Below are 17925 nucleotides of genomic sequence, written 5' to 3' on the forward strand. Positions count from 1 at the left end.
ATGCAGATGTGCACTGTAAAAAATAATTAGCATTATATTATATATATGTATTTTCACTATTTTCATGTACTGTACAGAGCCTTAATAAGCATATTTGCACAACTGTGTGTTCACATTAACAAAATCAAATGTATACAGTGTATGGACATTGTGCTCTGTTATTGTGGTAATCACACTGTAACATATTAATGGAAGCAGGAAGCTACTGTATGTTCAGAGAAAATGTCTCCTTGAACAGTATCGGACCAGAGAAAAGAGGATCACCACAGATCTGGGTTTGGAGGAAAAAGATTAGAAAAACATCTTTTTTTTTTTTTTTTTCTTTTTTTTACGAAGCATAATTTGTCTCTGCATCTTCTGATTACGATTCAAGTGATGCCCTCGGTGGTGGCTCCCATGAGAGAGGCTCCCGGCGAGCTGGGCTAATCAGATCGCTTCGTTCTAAATTAGACCTCCAGGGAATAAAATGCCCAAACTAACTGAAACATTAAATGTGTTTCTCCCAAAAAGGAGCGACGAGGAAGATTCCTCCTTCGGGCTCGGTTCTCTCTTGTCCTGGAAATGTTTTTGGTACATTTTTGTCCCCCTATAACCCGCTTCTTTTATTTTCCTACTCCTTTAAACACATTCCTGTCTTGTCAGGCACAAACAGAGCAGACTCCCACAGCTCCGGAGGTCCAACAACAACAGACTCTCCAATCAGCTGTCTGTCACTCTGTGGCCGATACTGGGGGGAAAAAAGTCCGCTTTCCACACTGCAACTGTGCATAGCGGGAAATGGCAGCACTGCTATCTTACCATCCCCACTCAGGCAAAAATGTGCAATTAGCTGCTACAAATTGCAGGATCCTGTTTCTAATTATGTATGAATTTTTGCCCCCAAAAAGGGCTGACATATTAAAGAGGAAACTTGCCGTTGTAATGCATATATTAATGATGTCCAAAAGTTACTTGTTAGAATTTATGCAGAACTTTGCTAAGTATCTTTGCTATGCTAATCACAAGAAATTCTGGACAACATGCAATTTGAACGAGATATACTGATGAGAGTGAGGTGAGCCTCTGCAATGCAAAGGACCTTCAAAGACAGAATAAATTGACAAGGCAAGCTCATTAGCTGCATTATCTAATGCAGATAAATTGTATGAAACATATAGAAATGAATTTAATCTTTTTTACTTTTACAAAACTGCAGTTATTCTTTTTGATGTATGTGGAACCTGCACCATGAATATTGTGGTGGACTGACAAGTGAGAGCTGCTGTTAGACCTAAGTCTTCCTCATTGATTCGGTTGATATCTCAGATTATTATTGCTTGTGTTTTTATCCACAGTAATATATAAGCATGTAGTGGTTCAAACACTAACTTACCTATGTTTTTGCTTTCCTGAGTGAAGAAGAGTGTGAGAAGAAAGTGAGAGAAGAGTGTTCTTTAAGTAGCAAAGGCAGAAAGAATGAACCATTTACGAACCACCACGTCCTCATGCAGACATCACATCCTGTGTGGTACCAATGGCCAACAGTAGTGGCTTTTAGCTAAGCATAAAGCTGCGTTAATTCATGATTTTGCCCAGTGTTGCTAGTTGTACAATGATTATTGTATCTGTATGATCATTTACCCTTTTTAAACTTTATTTGGAGTCTCTTCCAATATGAGTCCAATATTCACTCTCCTTTTAGCTCTGTTTTGCTCTAAATATCTGGCTCTTAAGCTGCTAAATTCTCCACTATGTTCACCCAGTAGATGCTAAAATTTGGCAGGTAGTGCACAGTTGGTTAATCATAGCTTTTTTTGATGAAAAAAAAGCTGCCTGCTGTGGCTGCACATGATGCAAGCAGAGTTTGTGGCCCAAAAAACCAAAACAATGCACCAAAAGATAATACAGAACATAGATTTGTGGAGCTTTATCCACATCTTCCTCTAACTGTAACCTAGTTCTTGTAGTAGTTGTACAGAATACAACTCAGTGAACCTTTACAATGATCAAGCCTTCAGACACTGCCTCTGCTGGTCTCCGTAACCACAAGACCATCCTGCTGCCACATCAAAATGCTTTCTACAACCGTCACAGTCCTGCAGATCTGCAGCCATCAATTGCTGAGTTTTCATATATATATATATATATATATATATATATATATATATATATATATATATATATATATATATATATATATATATATATATATATATATAGCAGAGGTCATGACAATGCCTCGGAGGTTACAGGCTTAAACATTTGGGAAATTGGCCTTGCTGCTCCATGCATAATTTACATCAGGACCCGTGTGAGGACAGATATAGAGAGGAAGATGAAAAGGTCCAGCAGCTCTCACATAGCCTGGCCAAAAAAAAAATCCATAATCTCACAGTTAACAGTGGTTGTCAGAAATGGCTAGAGCACCTTGAGCTTCATAATACTTGCCTTTTTCAGAATCAGTGGCTACAACGTTCGCTCCCCCAAGTGTTCAAGGGAAACCAGGTTTGATATGATAATTCGGCTGCTCGGCTCTCCACTCTGCCATATGCCCGACCTCTCTGTGGGGAGAGGAATGCAGCTGGCTCTTCTCACTATTAATCAGCCTGATGGGGGAGGTGGAGGGTGGTGGTTGCGGTGATGGTGTTGGGATGGGGAGGCACTAGCTGCAGCCGGATGCTGGCCAACATTTCATTACACACACACACACAACCAACTTCTACAGTGTGTAAAAAACAGCTTGTTCAGCATTCTCCTGTTCTCCTTCCTCACCTTCTTCTTTCCTGTGAACCTCCTTTGCTCCTTCAATCTTTGTCTCCTCCACTTCTTCCCTTCCTCATCTGTCCTCATCTCTTTTCTTCTTCCATTTAAAACATCCATCACACCTTTGCCCAAATATACAGCACAGAGAGCAGCAGTGGGGGCTCAGCAGGGCGAATCTATGGAGTGGACAAAATATGAGGATATCAGAAGCAGCTACTGTCTCCATCAATCAGCCTCCTCAGGTGAAACCAGGTGAAAGCTCTGATCCCTGATTGATTTACCTGTTAAATCCACTTTAGACATGAAGGGGAGATGGAGATGAAGGGGACTAGACAGTCTAAACAGAGTATATATAAACCTTGAGGAAACTGAGATATAGATTGTGCAGAGATGACACAAACACAGTACCAGGAAGTGAGGAAAAACATAAATACCACCAATAAATATGAAAAGAAATGCATACAGAGGAGGAAATTGATAAAATACCAAGTAAACACAAAACAATGAATAAATGATTGGGAAAACCACCAAAAATAGATTTCATTTTTATTTCCTCATTTGAATATCTATTTATTTATGTAGGGGTGGTGTCCAGTACTCAAGAGAAGCCATCAAACAGGGATTTACTGATTCCAAATAACAGGACACTGTCTACAACTCTTCTGCAAGCCAATAATGTTCCACTGAGCTTCAGAATTGAATATACAGTAATGAGTATTGAAGAATACCCAATCCGGCACAGTTACGTTGAAATACAAACTCTGAAGGACTCGTCACTGTGTTGCTAACAGCTAATAGTGTATGCTATACTGATCAGGAGAAGCATTGTTGTCCTCTGCAGTGATATCAACACGGGGGGGAGGTATTTTTAGCGCCCCTGGTAAGTAAAAGTCCCATTCATTTTTCCTATAGATGATATACATTACTCACAGTTGGAGCACATCTACAACTTGGATCAGCATGAAACTCTCCCAGTTGAATCATCAGTCCAAAAGATTAAGAACTATGTTCAAAAATATCTCGTTCTCTGATAAAAAAAAAAGTCAAGCTTGTGTAGAGAAAGAGCTGGGGGAGAAATTAATTACGATTCCCAAGATGCATCTCGGCAAGTAACATCCAATCACAGAGCTTAAAATTCTGTCCGGTGCACTGCTAACGGTGGGCAGAATCTTAAGTTTGCATTGCTTTTACAATCTACAGCATTAATCAGCTCACCTTTAACTTCTGGGTCAGGGTGAATTCAACAAGTATGGTGTTGCGTTTTGTTTACAACTGCAATGACAAACCATTTGTAATTCACTACCACTCTGATTCGTGCCTCTGACTGGCAACCAAGGCTCATGGGAAGTTTTTAGAGATGTCCGCCATGTCAAAATGATGGACAAAACATGATTTCTCAGGAACAAAGTTCAAATAATTGAAAAGGATTGTTATAATATATATGATTGTTACATTAGCTGGGTGAGTGACCTGTTTCTTCATAAAGCAACACTGAAGATATTGTTCAAAGGAAAATTTAAAATGGAATGTGTAAAAACACTTCCAGAGCCAGCGGCCCCTATCACTGTTTAAGTTTTACTAGAGAGATGTGGGATGATTAGCTACCACTATGGTACTCTCTACACTGACATAATGTACTTTAGCATTATTCTAAGGTTATGTCACAGCTAGTTTACATCATTTAAATAGCCTAAATTAGCTACTTTTCCCAGGTAAAAGTATAACAAACAAACAGTGCATGGCCCCTTTTAAATTAGCTGAATCAACTGAATTAGTGTTGTTGGATTTTATTCAAATGTAACTTCCAGAGATGGAGGTTTTGCAGCCATTTTGTCACAGGTTTCTTGACATTTAATTCTTTTCACCAAGTGACAGATATCAGCACTGTCAGAAATTTCCAATATCTCTGACTTGCAATTAAAACTAGGAGGCTGACATGAGCGTTTTTATCCTGTAATTACAGTCTGAGAGATATGACTTGAATGCGGCTTTCCACTTCTTCCCATTATGCACACATAAGGTTACTGTTTTATGTGCTGTGTAACTTGACAGTCTCAATTGTGTATGATGCTTAGAGTTGACAGTGTTTAGTTTCTACTGTTTCACTGACTACTATGTTTTTTATTCTGGTTCCAGTTTATATTGTTCCCAGTGAGACCAAAAAAGCTGGTTTAACATGTCACCAGCTTGATCAGGTATTATGGACATGTGTGAGCTAGTCTACCAGCATCCGTGTTACCATTTGTCACAACAAGCATGTTGTCTTGTTATGTCTGAATATCTATACACAGGCAATACTCCAGTGGCTGCCCATGAACAGGCTGGGTAGATATAAAGCAGCTGCATAGTCTCTATATGGTAAAAGAGAAATGCAGAACAACAGGGTTATCAGTGCAGAGATGATGTAGTTTCAAAATGATTGAAATTTAACAGAAAATTACGTTAAAGGTCCCTTGCTGTGTTTTGTTTTAATTTAGCCCCTGTATAGCCACATGAGCCTAACCTCTTTGGCCTCTGCTTGAGTGTGTATCTGACTGCATCAAAGCATCAAAATGGATTCAGCTAACTCTTCAGTTCATATCAGCAGATGGACTGACAGATACAGGACTGAGGGACAGTGATTTTCCACAGGCCTTTATAAAAGCTCCCCTGTGATTTACTTTCGGAAATATTTGCTTTGGGAAGGCACCTTCTAACAGGAGGACATAGCATCAGCCGCAGGGCACAGGATGATGACAAACAGATGGCCTGCTGTGATTTGTGTCTTGGTTGTTGGTGTGGAGATACCGTGGCATTAATGGAATATGATAGCAGGATATGATAGATTTTCTAGATATAAGGTGTTAGGAAAAAGACAGTGATTGGGTGTTTATTCTGCATTTGTTTCCTACAGATCTTTTTCCATGTTTTTCCCTTATTATGTTGTTACACCAAACCTTATTTAACCAAGGAAGGGTTGATTAATTTAAATGCCGTTTCCCATAATTGCCTAATTTTGCCTTGCATTATTTGCACAAATTTGACTGCTGGACCACTTGTGCAATGTGTTTATTCCCCTAAAACACCAATGTACAGACTTTACAGACTTTTTAGTTGTAAGCTAGCTAGCAAGTATCCAACTTGCACAGACCTATCATTGTTTACTCCACTCCAAGCAAATTTGAGGAAAATCGTGCCCATTTGAGACTTTCAAACAACTTTGTATGGAATTGTCCACTTCTGTAATAGCACTGTCTTCTGTCTGAACACACCTTAGCACATTTTTCATGGCTGAATTGCCTGGCCAGCAGGCGGCCATGTACTGTACCAACTTTCCAGTATTGATGGTATATACTGGATCCTATTGAAAACTTGTGTTACTATGGTTGTGTGTTGTCCTTGTTAAAGATTCTGAAAAACCACACAAACAGCTCACGTGTATTTGAAGCCAAATCACCTCAATGAATGTCATCTCCTAAAGGTGGCACGTGGCTGCGAAGGAATCCAAGAGGGGAGCATTGCCAGGCATCAGGGCATGGTTAGGATTCCTCTCAGGGAATGAGATATGAAATATTAACCTTGTTTTCCATCCTAATTGGCTGAGGCTTCTGAAAAGGTGAGAGGTGAGGTTGAGAAAGCACTTTGAACATGGCGAGAAAGAAAATAGCTGGCAACATTCCTCATCAGCTCAGAGGGTGCGCTAACGGTAGGACGCCTCGTCTGTGAATACGAGAGGTCACATTTAATGAAATTTTGTTTTTTTCAAACAGTTCCCACTCTTCATTTATTAGGCTGCTGCAGATATTTCAATATCGGTTTACAGTGGCTGTATTCCTGTGTCTAAGCAAAACCCTACTAACCTACACTAGTATACTCTAAGCACACAGTAATAATGTTTATACAGTGGGCAATGAGATTGTGAAAAATTCTGCATGGCAGGCAGCTGGCAGTGCTATCAACTCTCTTGCTGATTTTTTTTCAATATACTATTGTGTCTCTGATTACATAAAATTTATTTGATATTCATTGAGCATCAGTGCTTTGATTCCTTTTGGACTTTCAGGCTTAAATATTTATTCACAAGTCAAACAGCTTGATAATACGACTACACCTGTCAATCTTCAACCTTTTATATTATTTCTGTGAACACAAATCCACACATACACAGACTTTGAGAGTGAATACATCCGCCTACTTACACTCGGTTCATTGATTTAATTTGACTTCCCTGTGCTGTCTCCAGATTTAGTTTTTGTACTGCTGCCATTTGGTTTCTTCTGCCTCATTTTCCTGTATGTGTTTGTCATCCTCAGTTTTTTCTTTTGCCTTTTGGGATGAGATGGTTTATCAGCCTTTTAGGGTTTTCTATCTAACTGAAGAGTTTGCATTTCTGCTATTCTTCTGTCCCAAGGTTTTCTGTCAATTTAAAAAGATAAACTTAACTATGACTATGGGTCAACTTTTTTGTTACAGTGCAGCAGGAACTCAGTTGTCTGACAGCAAATACCTTGACTTCAAGAAAGAATATAATTGTAGATTAAGAACTTCGAGTAAATATGGGCTCAAAGTCTCATCTTTAATTGAATCCTTCCTTCTCTAGACAAAAACCTGCAATATGACAGCACCATTTATTTATTGTCCTTCATCTTGAATTATTACAGGGGGTAAAGAAGGGAATCATTAATTAGACAGGGATGTAAGATGTCTCAATGCCAACCATTTGTCTTGTAAGTGATTACTTAGAGAAAAGCTTTGTCTTTGATATGTGGCTGAAAGCCACACTATTCTCATGGAGATGTACAGGAATGAATAAACGGATGGCATCATTCAAAAACACACAAACCCAAGAATGGTGCAGACACAGTGACCCCTGATCTCCAACCAAGAAAAACTCAGTCACAATGACCATGAACCAAGCACATGATTTAGTTGGTGTTGTGTATTTACTCAGATGATTGAAATATTAACATGTTTGGCACACTTAACACACGTAACATCACTGCAAGGTCACACTTTAGAAAGATCTTGTCCAAATTAGCCATTTAAGACTCTTTTGCACAACTGCTTGTAAGTCTGATATAGTTCAGAGGGATCACATTAGTCATTAATGTAGGTCAATAAATTATATGTGGCAATGCAACAGAAGTCTGATACAGTAAATATTGCAGTGACCAATTCTGTTGCCACTTCAACTCTTCCTCTTCTAGCACAACTTACAAGCACACAATTGAGGTTATCACATGATGAATTAGTGGCTTTAAGCCATTACTGGGACAAATCACTCCATTTTTTTTGTTCTATTACACAATTAAATATATCTTCATTTTATCTATCACATAACAGCAAAGACTGGGTTTTCACACAAGGACAATCAACTAAATAATGTTATAATTATTACTTTTTTGCTGTTTGGCATTCACTTTCTTCTCTGGGAAGATTGCCATGGTGTAGTATGATTTCAACAAAGAAAAAACATAAACCTAGCCATTTAAAACAGCAGTATTAACACACAAAGTGGGCCACTTTTACAACAATTTACATTTTCAATTAAAAGACAACTGCGGGTGTGCAAGGCCCAGTATCAGTACTGAAAGTGGAGCCCAAGGACCAAGAAATTGGAAGAGGCCCAGGGCTCTGAGACCTGGAGTGTTTCTATCCAACCAGTGTGAGACATGTGAGGAGGAGGCTGCCATGATCAGGAGTGTGAGAGGCAAGAGCCAGGAAGACATTATGCATACAGATACAAGGGTAGCAGTTAAAGCTGAATTGGACTGACTTTGGTACCAAAGATCTAATCAAAATCGTGCTGATCACTATCAAAGCAGCAGTACTGGCAATAGTCAGAGCAGTGGAGAAACAACTTATGGCATCAGTGGATAGTAAAAAACTTGACAAAAACATTCTGGAGCACAGATACAAGGAGGATGAACTGGAACAGTATAGCTGGAAAGAAAATGTCCGCATCAGTGGGATCGAGGAGGAGCAGACTGGCAAAGAGACTGAGGATCAACTTGTGGAGAAGGTGTGTAAACTTGCTGCAGCTGCAGGTACAACTAAGGAAAACAATATTTCCACAGTGCACCATTTGGGGGGGGGGGGGGGGGGGGGGGGCGCGAGGAAGCAGGGCAAAACCCGACCCATAATAGTTAGATTTGTCAATGTCAAATCCTTTGGCATTGACATATAGGACAGACATGGGGTACAGACAGATGAGACGGCACCGAGTAAGAGGAGAGCAGACCACCCTGGGCTGAGAATTTTTAATAAGAAATAAGATAGAGACCCCTGACTTTATTGAAAGATGTAAAAAAATATGATGTACTGTGTTTCAGTGAGACTAAAACAGATGATATAGATATCCCGAAGATGCTGGAAAAGTTTAAAGCAATGGGTTTCCAAAGTTTGTTAGTAACCGACATAAGTTTAAAAACTGCCGGTCAGGTGGAGTGGTAATTGCTGTGGGTAACAGAATTGCAGATAAGTGTGTGCAAAAGTTGATTAACAGTGATTTATGTGTGTACTTAAAAAATAAATAGACACCTACTCAAATATAATAAAGACCTTGTGCTCCTGGCGGTTTACTAATGGGCTGTTTGTAAAAGGGATAAAGAAAAAATAGATGAGTTTATAGGAAACATACAGCTTGATAAGGTGGATAAATTGTGTGACCTAGACATAATGGAGGAGGTGTGCAGTATTGTGATTAATAGCACAAAAATTGTATTTCCTAAAAAAATGGTAAAGCAGAATAAAATCCTGTAAAAAAAGCGGTGTGGTTTAATAATGAGTGCAGACAAAAAAGACACGAATACCTAAAAGTTAAGAAAATGCATAATATACATATAAATGTGGTTAGTGTGTAGAATGTGTAAGGACAAAAAGTAAAGAGTACAAGAAAGCATGGAGGGCCTATAGGAAGAAATTTAGAGGAGAGTTGATGAGTATAAAGTCTAAAAACCCAAAGCTCTATTGAAAGATGCTGAATGGCTGTGGTAAAGGATATAAACATTGTCCAATTTTGCACAAAGACTTTCACAAGCATTTTAAAAGGTTGTCCGACTGGGATGTACTGATGAATGAGTTATTTGAAGTTGACTGTAGTGGACACATTTTTGACAGTGGTGTCTTAAATGTTAGTTTAACTGAACAAGAAATTAAGAAGATTATTCTTAAACTAAAACCTGGAAAAGCAGCAGGAATAGACCAAGTCTTGAACGAGTATATTGAAATCACTGTATGCACTTTTATGCACTTATATGTCTCTTTGTTTAACTGGATTCTGGACTCTGATGTTATCCCTGAAGACAGGGTGCTTGGTTTAATTGCGCCAATCTATAAGAGGAAAGGTGACACCAGGTATCGTAACAATTACAGAAGCATCACATTTTGAGTTGTCTGGATAAACTGTTCACAAATGTATTAAATGTAAGGTTATGTAAGCTCTGTGAGGATAATTATATCCTGAGGGAAACTCAGGCAGGATTTAGAGGGAGTTACTCTACAACTGATCATATTGTTTTACTGAAACACATTATTGATTTGTGTTGTTTTAAAAAGAAAAGTCTGTTTTGTTCTTTCATTGATTACAATAAGGCGTTTGATACAGTTTGGAGGGATGCACTCCAGTACAAACTGTTAAAAGCACATATTAATGGTATCAAATCATGTGTATTTGTTAATGGTGTTTAAGTTTTTTGTAAGCCTAGTGGGAGTTAGACAGGTGAAGATTTATCACCATTGTTATTTGCATTATTTATCAGTGATCTAGAGGACTATCTACTACAGAGTGGCTGTCAGCCCATTAATTTTTAATGGCATAGTGATAGATAGTTATATCCAGCTTATGGTGCTGATGTATGCGTATGATACTATTATCATGTCCACAAAAACAGAAGGGTTACAGAAAGCAAAAGACCATATGTGTGGTTTCTGTGAGAAATAGAAATTAAAGTTTAATAGTGATAAAACCAAAGTCATGGTTTTTGGTTGCAGAAAAGCTGATATTAGGAAACTTAAGTTTGTATGCAATGGAGAAAACTTAGTGATTGTTCACTGCTTTAAATATCTCTGTGTCATTATGAATTATAATGTTTAATTTAAAATTGCCATTGAGGAGCTGCATAAGCAAGTTTCCCATGTTATGTTTGCCCTCTTTTGTAAATGTGGAAAATTCGATTTACCTGTAGGGATCACACTAGATATTTTTGACAGGTTAGTTACACCAGTTATGAGGTATGCATGTGAAGTGTGAGGGGTTGAAAAAATAGATTAATTGGAAAAACTACACCTCAAATTTCTTAAGTACACCCTAAAAGTTAAAATGACAACTAGCAATAATATGGTCTATGAGGAGCTGGGAAGATACCCACTCTGAGTCGCACAAAAGAGAAACTAAAAAAAGTATGACAGCATGTGATTTTTATGTAGAATTTAAACAAGAGCTTAACTTGGAGAAGTATCTGTTGTATGAAAACCAAAAGTACAGACAGGTTATTTGTAACTTTATGGTGAACAACACCAGAATTCCCGAGGTCACTGGAAGATATAAAGGGCCACATAGAAACCAGAGGATCTGCAACCGTTATAATGACAACCGTGTGGGAAATGAATATCATATTTTGTTTTAATGTAAGAATGTACGCATAATGAATTATATGGAAAGGTACTTGCCAAAGCATTATTTAAACCGCCCATCTATGTTTAAATTACTTTTGTTGTTACAATCAGATAGGCCAAAAGTTATTTGTAAATTAGGTGCCTTTTTGAAGAATGAGTTAAAAATTAAAATCAGCGGCTAACTCAATGCAACAGGCCTCGATATTTTATAATTGCATTTTATGTATTTAGCTGACAGCCAGTGTGCTGTGTGCACCTAATATGTTTGGGCTTATCACAAAATTAAATATCCATAAAATAAACAATAGTATAATTTGATTAGACATGGGAAACAGTACCTAAATAGGCAGTGCTGCTGCTGATTGAAGACCAGCATGTTGTACGTCTGTCATTTTAGTATGGATGCAAAACCTTGTAATCATAGAACAAAACTGTACACTGGTTTGGTTTTTTAAGAATCAACCTATAATACTATAAAATGTACTCCAGTGTGTCAATCAGTCGTCTATGAGCTGGTTAGAGCTGCTTCTTATTTGTTTAGTCAAAGAAATTAAACATCAGGTTGCAGTCAGCCATACTGCTCCATTATGTTGTGTGCAAATACCTTCTTCCCTATAAATCAAACTTTCTCTCAGTCCTTCCCCTGATAACAGCTATTTGTAACTTTGACAGCACTGTCACTCGCAGTCACCGTCACTGCATGCATATTGAGTTTTGCCAAGTGATAATGCATTTGGTTATGTAGGGTTTAGAAGCTTAGGCTATATTAACCGCTACTGAATTAACTAGATTGTTGTAACTACAGGATCGTGGATACACATTGATTTGATTGATATATTTTAATGTGCAATGCAAAAAAAAACCCACAAGGCTGCACTGCTGCGTGACATTGCCTCTGGTACATTTTATTCATTTTTTAACAGTTTATATTCATTTTTTACACAGTTCTATGTAGTTTTTACCTGTTGGAGGGCTGTGTAGCCGCATTTAGAGAATAAAAAATAGACCAGCCACGCAAAAATAGAGATGAGTCTCGTGATGCCCACGCGGGTGCGCATGGCTTCCATGGTCAGTGTAGCAGCTTCAATTGATTATAATGGATGCGCTCTGCTGCGGCCATGCTGCGACAAATGTGTTGCAAGTGTGTCCATGCCCAGTGTATTTTGGCCATAAGTGTCCAATGAGAAGGAATACAAAAAAATGTGCCTTCACTGATCACATGAATATAAAATCATATTAGCCCCTCAGTCCCTAAAATTTATTAACACAGTGGCACCTTGATACCTTCAAATTAATGCTGAAAGTTTACATTTTAGCCTGATAGTGATGGCTTCATTTCAAATCTAAGGTATAGCACCAACACAACAAAAATGTGTCAAATGGCGAACTGCATATACATTGTCATTTATATTGAGAGTCTGGCTCTCTCCGACTTTGTGTGTTCATGTCTCACCCCCTCTGTCTGCCTGAAAATTGGCTTTTCAGTAATGATTAGAACATGGACATGGCTACAGAGCAGGGAAGTCATAAACATGCTAATCCATTCAGAAACATGGGTGAACAGTGGTATTGCTTTCTCACACGTGCATGTGTGGTGCACAATACAGCCGAGAAGTAATGCAGAGTTCTCTGTATTGTGTGCTTTCATTAGAATACTTGCCAGTCAGTCTTTTTTCCTGTAGAAAGCTAAATGTGGTTGATCTTTCCACAGAGTTTGAGTAAGAGTTCCAAAAGTGCTGGAGTTAAAAATGAGTCATTTACTGATAAAATATAGTTTTGTTTATCAGTCTGTTTATATCTCTGTCTTCTTGTCTCTCTCAGACTGTCGCTACCTTGTTTCTTTCTTCTCTATCCCCGTCTCTCTCTTTCTGCCTCTTCCTCACTCTGGCTGCTGTATTGCTATCAGCACCCAGTCAGAAATGTTCCTGTTATTGATGCACACCAAAGCACAGCCTCTGACAGGAGCAGACAGCATGAAAAGAGAAGCTCCTGAAATAAATACATATGTAATGAGGCAAAAGGGGCCGCCAAATGGCTTGCCAATATGTGTTTGTCAAAGGCTGAGCAGAGGTTGCATTGACGTATAGATCTTTAATGGCGCCACTTCTTAAGTCATTTAGAGGGGTCTACACAAGTCGTCACACCTTCCCACCAGCGCAGTCTCTTTGGAGCGGTACTAGATTAGTGAGGTGCCCAATTTTCTTCATTATAGAAAAGTGTTTTGTCACTTCGGCTGTCGTCATGGAGAAAATTACATTCCATTTCTGTCATCAGCTTTGCAAAGGTAAAAGATATAAGCTGGAGCTGCCACATGGAGCATTTCAACAGAATTTCTGGAGTGCAGAAAGGTAAAGCAACTACACTATTCCCTTGTAAGTAAGAATTCGGCTGAGATTTTTTGGAGGATTGTAGTGCATTGCAGCCACAAATATCAAAACACATGGTTATATCTCTATCTCTGTAGGTCTTGGTCACACAAAAAAGGCAAGGCACTATGTGTGCACCTGTTATATAATAACTTGGCTGATCAAAGTTTGAATTCCCTTTAAAAGCACTTCAGAAAGGCTGGAGGGACATAAACTGTTCCTTTACACTAGCTTCATTCAAACACCCTTATCAGTCGAACATCGACTTTCATGTCTACTTGGTGAAAGTAGACATGCTAGCTACCTGGTTAGCTAGCATATCAGTCTTCTATTAAAACAACCAAAGGCAAAAACTGACCATGAAATGAATCTAAGAGCCTCAGTGTGCTTCAAAATAAGTGTCAGATATTATTATAAGAGGATAAATTGTTTAAACTTTTTCCTTCACACAACTATTTCTGTTACTTGTGTCAGCTGAGTGAATGTTTTAGAGGAGACTGACACTGTGTTAAGACAATGACACACAAAAGTCACAGAGCTCTTTGAGAGAGATGAGGGAGCAGTGTGATGTAGCCAGGAAGAGGCTATGACAGCAGGTCTTTGCACTGCCTTCGAGAGTGGCCATTCAGAACAGCTATAAACACTTTAGCCTTTGGATGTGGTCTCACATCCTTGTTCATTATGAGAACACTGAACCCTGAACAGCTCCTGCAGCAGAAGCTCTGATGCTCTGATGTCAAATAATTGCAGTTAATCCAAGAGACGTAAAGAATAAGTTTTACCTAGTGCAGCTTGTTACTAAAAGGTGTGATGTCCATTTGTTAAGTGTTGTCTTAATAAGGTTGGTCAAAGAAGTGCTGTTTTTTCCTCTGTCTGAGTTACTGGACATTATTTTCCTTTTGCTGAAAAGTCAGCTATGTTAGAAAATTGTTAGTAAAAAACTTGAGGCAGAGCTCTTCTTGTTTGAGTTACAGAGAAGTGTAAACAAATTATTAAGTGATATTTAATCAAAAGTGCAAAACATATTTGTGCATGCTTGCTGCTCTAACTCTTTGAGAGCTTACCACTGATGCAAATGATGAATGCAAACAAACTCTAAGCATCATTTTTCACACATTTATTCCATGAGTGCATGTCTGATTTCAATTGTAAGAAACTAGGAAGTTTTGAATTACTGTGATGAGTAACTTTTCCATTTTCTCCGGAAACCATGTAGACTTTATACACTCATCGATCACTTTATTAGGGACACCTGTCCAATTTAATACAATCCAATACAACACCTTTGCCATAAATTCTACCTTTATGAATCTTGTACATTATCAGTTTTTGATGACTTTGTCACAAAGATGATGATTCTACTTTATGTTTTATTGAGGTCATAGTGGGTGGTGGTGGTGTACTGGACTACAATATATTGAAAAGTGTTCCTAATATTTTGCCCCCTCATGTATGTCAATGGGTTGGACAAAAGAAACTTCACTGAACAGTTCCCTTGTCACAATAGCTACATCAATGGATCTGTCAACACAGCTGGTCACCTCTGTGACTGTGGACTGGAAAAAGCCCATAGTACGCCTCCACACCAATGGTAACCTGCCATGATGTTACATTTGCATTCTTGTATACCTAATATACCTTATTGTATATTGTGCTGTGGGTGGTATTGTTATTTAAAATACTTTCAGTCAGACCACTGTAAGACCACTGTGGATTTACCTCAGAGTATATACTGCTTTACATTCAGCCCTGTTCCTCGGGAGGACCATTGGAGCAGTGGTGTCACCATGGCAGCAGTTCAGGTTGGAACTTGGAAATGTGAGAGAAATAGGTTAAGATCACTTGTCAACAATACAATGACAGAAATGTAAATATTAGGGCTGTCAATCAATTGAAATATTTAATCACTATTAATCGCATGACTGCTCATAATTAATCACAAATTAATCAAACAAAAATTCAAACTCAAAATTTACCATCAAGGGACATATTTCAAGTGTTAATACTCTTATCAACATGGGAGTGGACAAGATATGCTTTCTTTATGCAAATGTATGCATTTATTGTTGGAAATCAATTAATAACACAAAACAATGACAGAGATTGTCAGAAACCTTCACAGGTACAGCATTTAGCTTTTTAAAAATGTGCTCAAATCATAACTTATAATATAAACTTAAGTCCAACAGACAACAGATGGGCACATTGGCCAGATAAATTTCCCATTACTTCAGTACTGATTAAAGATCACTCCCTGGATCCCTCACTTCAAAAAGGGTTGCCACTCTTTTGTAATGATACATTTCAAGGACTTTTCAAGGATAAATTATCTCAAAATTCAGAGACCACAATATCTCAGCTTTAAGAGTTGCCTCTTTAGTGAAACCAGGTAACTGCAATGGCCCTTTCCACTGGTAGCTGGAGGTGCTGAGTTGGTGACTGCTTATTGTTGAATACTGTATGAATATTGTAGAATAGAGAAGAATAATAGCACTTTGTCCATTCTGACCCTATTATGTGGTTTATCCTGCACCCCATCTGTCACTTTTTGCAAGCTTTGTGTAAAATCGTATTTTAGACTATATTATTGTTATTTCATGTAGTTTCTCTTTCTCTACGTTGTAAGTGCAGGGATGATTATTGTAGGAATTGTATTCAAAATGGACAGGTGAATTCTGGGTGCATTACATTCTCAGAATACAAAGCTCCTGTCTGTTCCCAGACTATAAAAGCCTTTTCCTATCATTCCCCCTTCATCTGGAATAACCTCCCTACTGTCACCAGACAATCTGACTCTATTGAGGCCTTTGAATCCAAACTTAAAACTCACTTCTTAATCTTAACTGTCAATTAGTGCTTATTCTTCAATTACTTCAGGCCTCGCACCTGTTACCATTATCCTTTCGGTGGGTCGGTCTCACTCTCAGTGAATCTCTTAACCGTAGTACTCATAGTCCATGTTTGTCCTACCGACAAGAATAAAACTGTAAACTTTCTAATAACCTCTGCTAACCCTCTGTTCTTGTTTCTGTTCCCACAAGCCTTCAAGCTGTGTGTTTCTCTTCCCCTTTCTTTCTTTCTTTCTTTCTTTCTTTGTGTAGCCTGTCCTCTTCCAGGTGTCTTTGGTGAGGAGGAGGTCATATGGCTCAGGTCCCACCTTGAGTTGTTCAGTGTCCTCCTAGATCCACATTCTTCACATATATTTTATAATCTAAATGTATCAGAAATTTTGTAATTTGTATGTACTGTGAGTTTGTTGGTCTGGTCTGTATAAGCGACACTTATTGCATGTCTGTCTGTCCTGGGAGAGGGATCCCTCCTCTGTTGCTCTTCCTGAGGTTTCCTCCATTTTTTTCCTTGTTAAAAGGAGTTTTTTCTGTGGGAGTTTTTCCTTATCCAAATCGAGGGTCTAAGGACAAAGAGTGTCGTACACTGTACAGAATATAAAGCCCCCTGAGGCAAATTGTGATTTGTGATTTTGGGCTATAAATATATATATAAATAAAATTTGACTTGACTTGACTTGAATGGGGTAAGCTCAGCTGATTAGAAAATAAGCTAGCTAGCAGCTGTATTAGCACAGTTCAACTTGGTGGATACAGTTAGCCAACATTAATGATAGTCACAGCATCTAACAGAGTACTAAACTCTGCACATATAGCAATACTTAACATTGATTTAGATAAAAACTGTTAAACATGAGTAGGTTAGCTACATTATAGCATAGTGTACCATTTGAAAGTCCTCTCTCTCTGCACGCTTGTGTTTTTCTCCTTTCACATGGTTTTTGAGAGACGAGTCACCCATGGTCTCCAGTTTAATATATTTTTTGCAGAAACTGCATTTTGCCAAGTACACATTATTTTGGACTTTTAGCAGTCATTTGTGGTTTGGGTTATGCAACCATAGGTCTTTGAACTGGCATTTGCCAGGCATGTTGGACAGCGCTTAAAGTAGGGGGAAAAAGTGCTTTTAACACAAAAACACTAAATACAATTCACAATGTTGAATATTTTTCAAGAGTCTAACAAACAAACAGCCAACAGAACCCAGCACAATTAGCTATAGCCTAAGCCATAATTTTCTTACCTTTGTCTGGCTATCCTGTCCCTGCCTATTCCTTTGTGTGAAGTGACATGTTGGAAGTGTGACAACACGAATGCGTGTTGTTCCTCAGGCACTCGTAAACTACAAAAGTCATTTTAATCCGAGTAACTTAGTT

At 38.4% G+C, this 17925-nt stretch overlaps 1 long non-coding RNA gene across 1 annotated transcript; it reads right to left on the reverse strand.

The window, feature by feature from the left end:
• Window positions 1-2807: 2807 nt before the first annotated feature.
• LOC121912457 lies at window positions 2808-17876 on the reverse strand. The gene is made up of 3 exons (XR_006100071.1): window positions 17793-17876; window positions 15423-15512; window positions 2808-2918 (listed from the first exon to the last, which is right to left on the reverse strand). It is a non-coding gene; the product is annotated as an uncharacterized LOC121912457 (long non-coding RNA).
• Between the last annotated feature and the right edge of the window lie 49 nt (window positions 17877-17925).

This window comes from Thunnus maccoyii, chromosome 1 (genome assembly GCF_910596095.1).
Source record: "Thunnus maccoyii chromosome 1, fThuMac1.1, whole genome shotgun sequence".
NCBI classification, from domain to species: Eukaryota; Metazoa; Chordata; class Actinopteri; order Scombriformes; family Scombridae; genus Thunnus; species Thunnus maccoyii.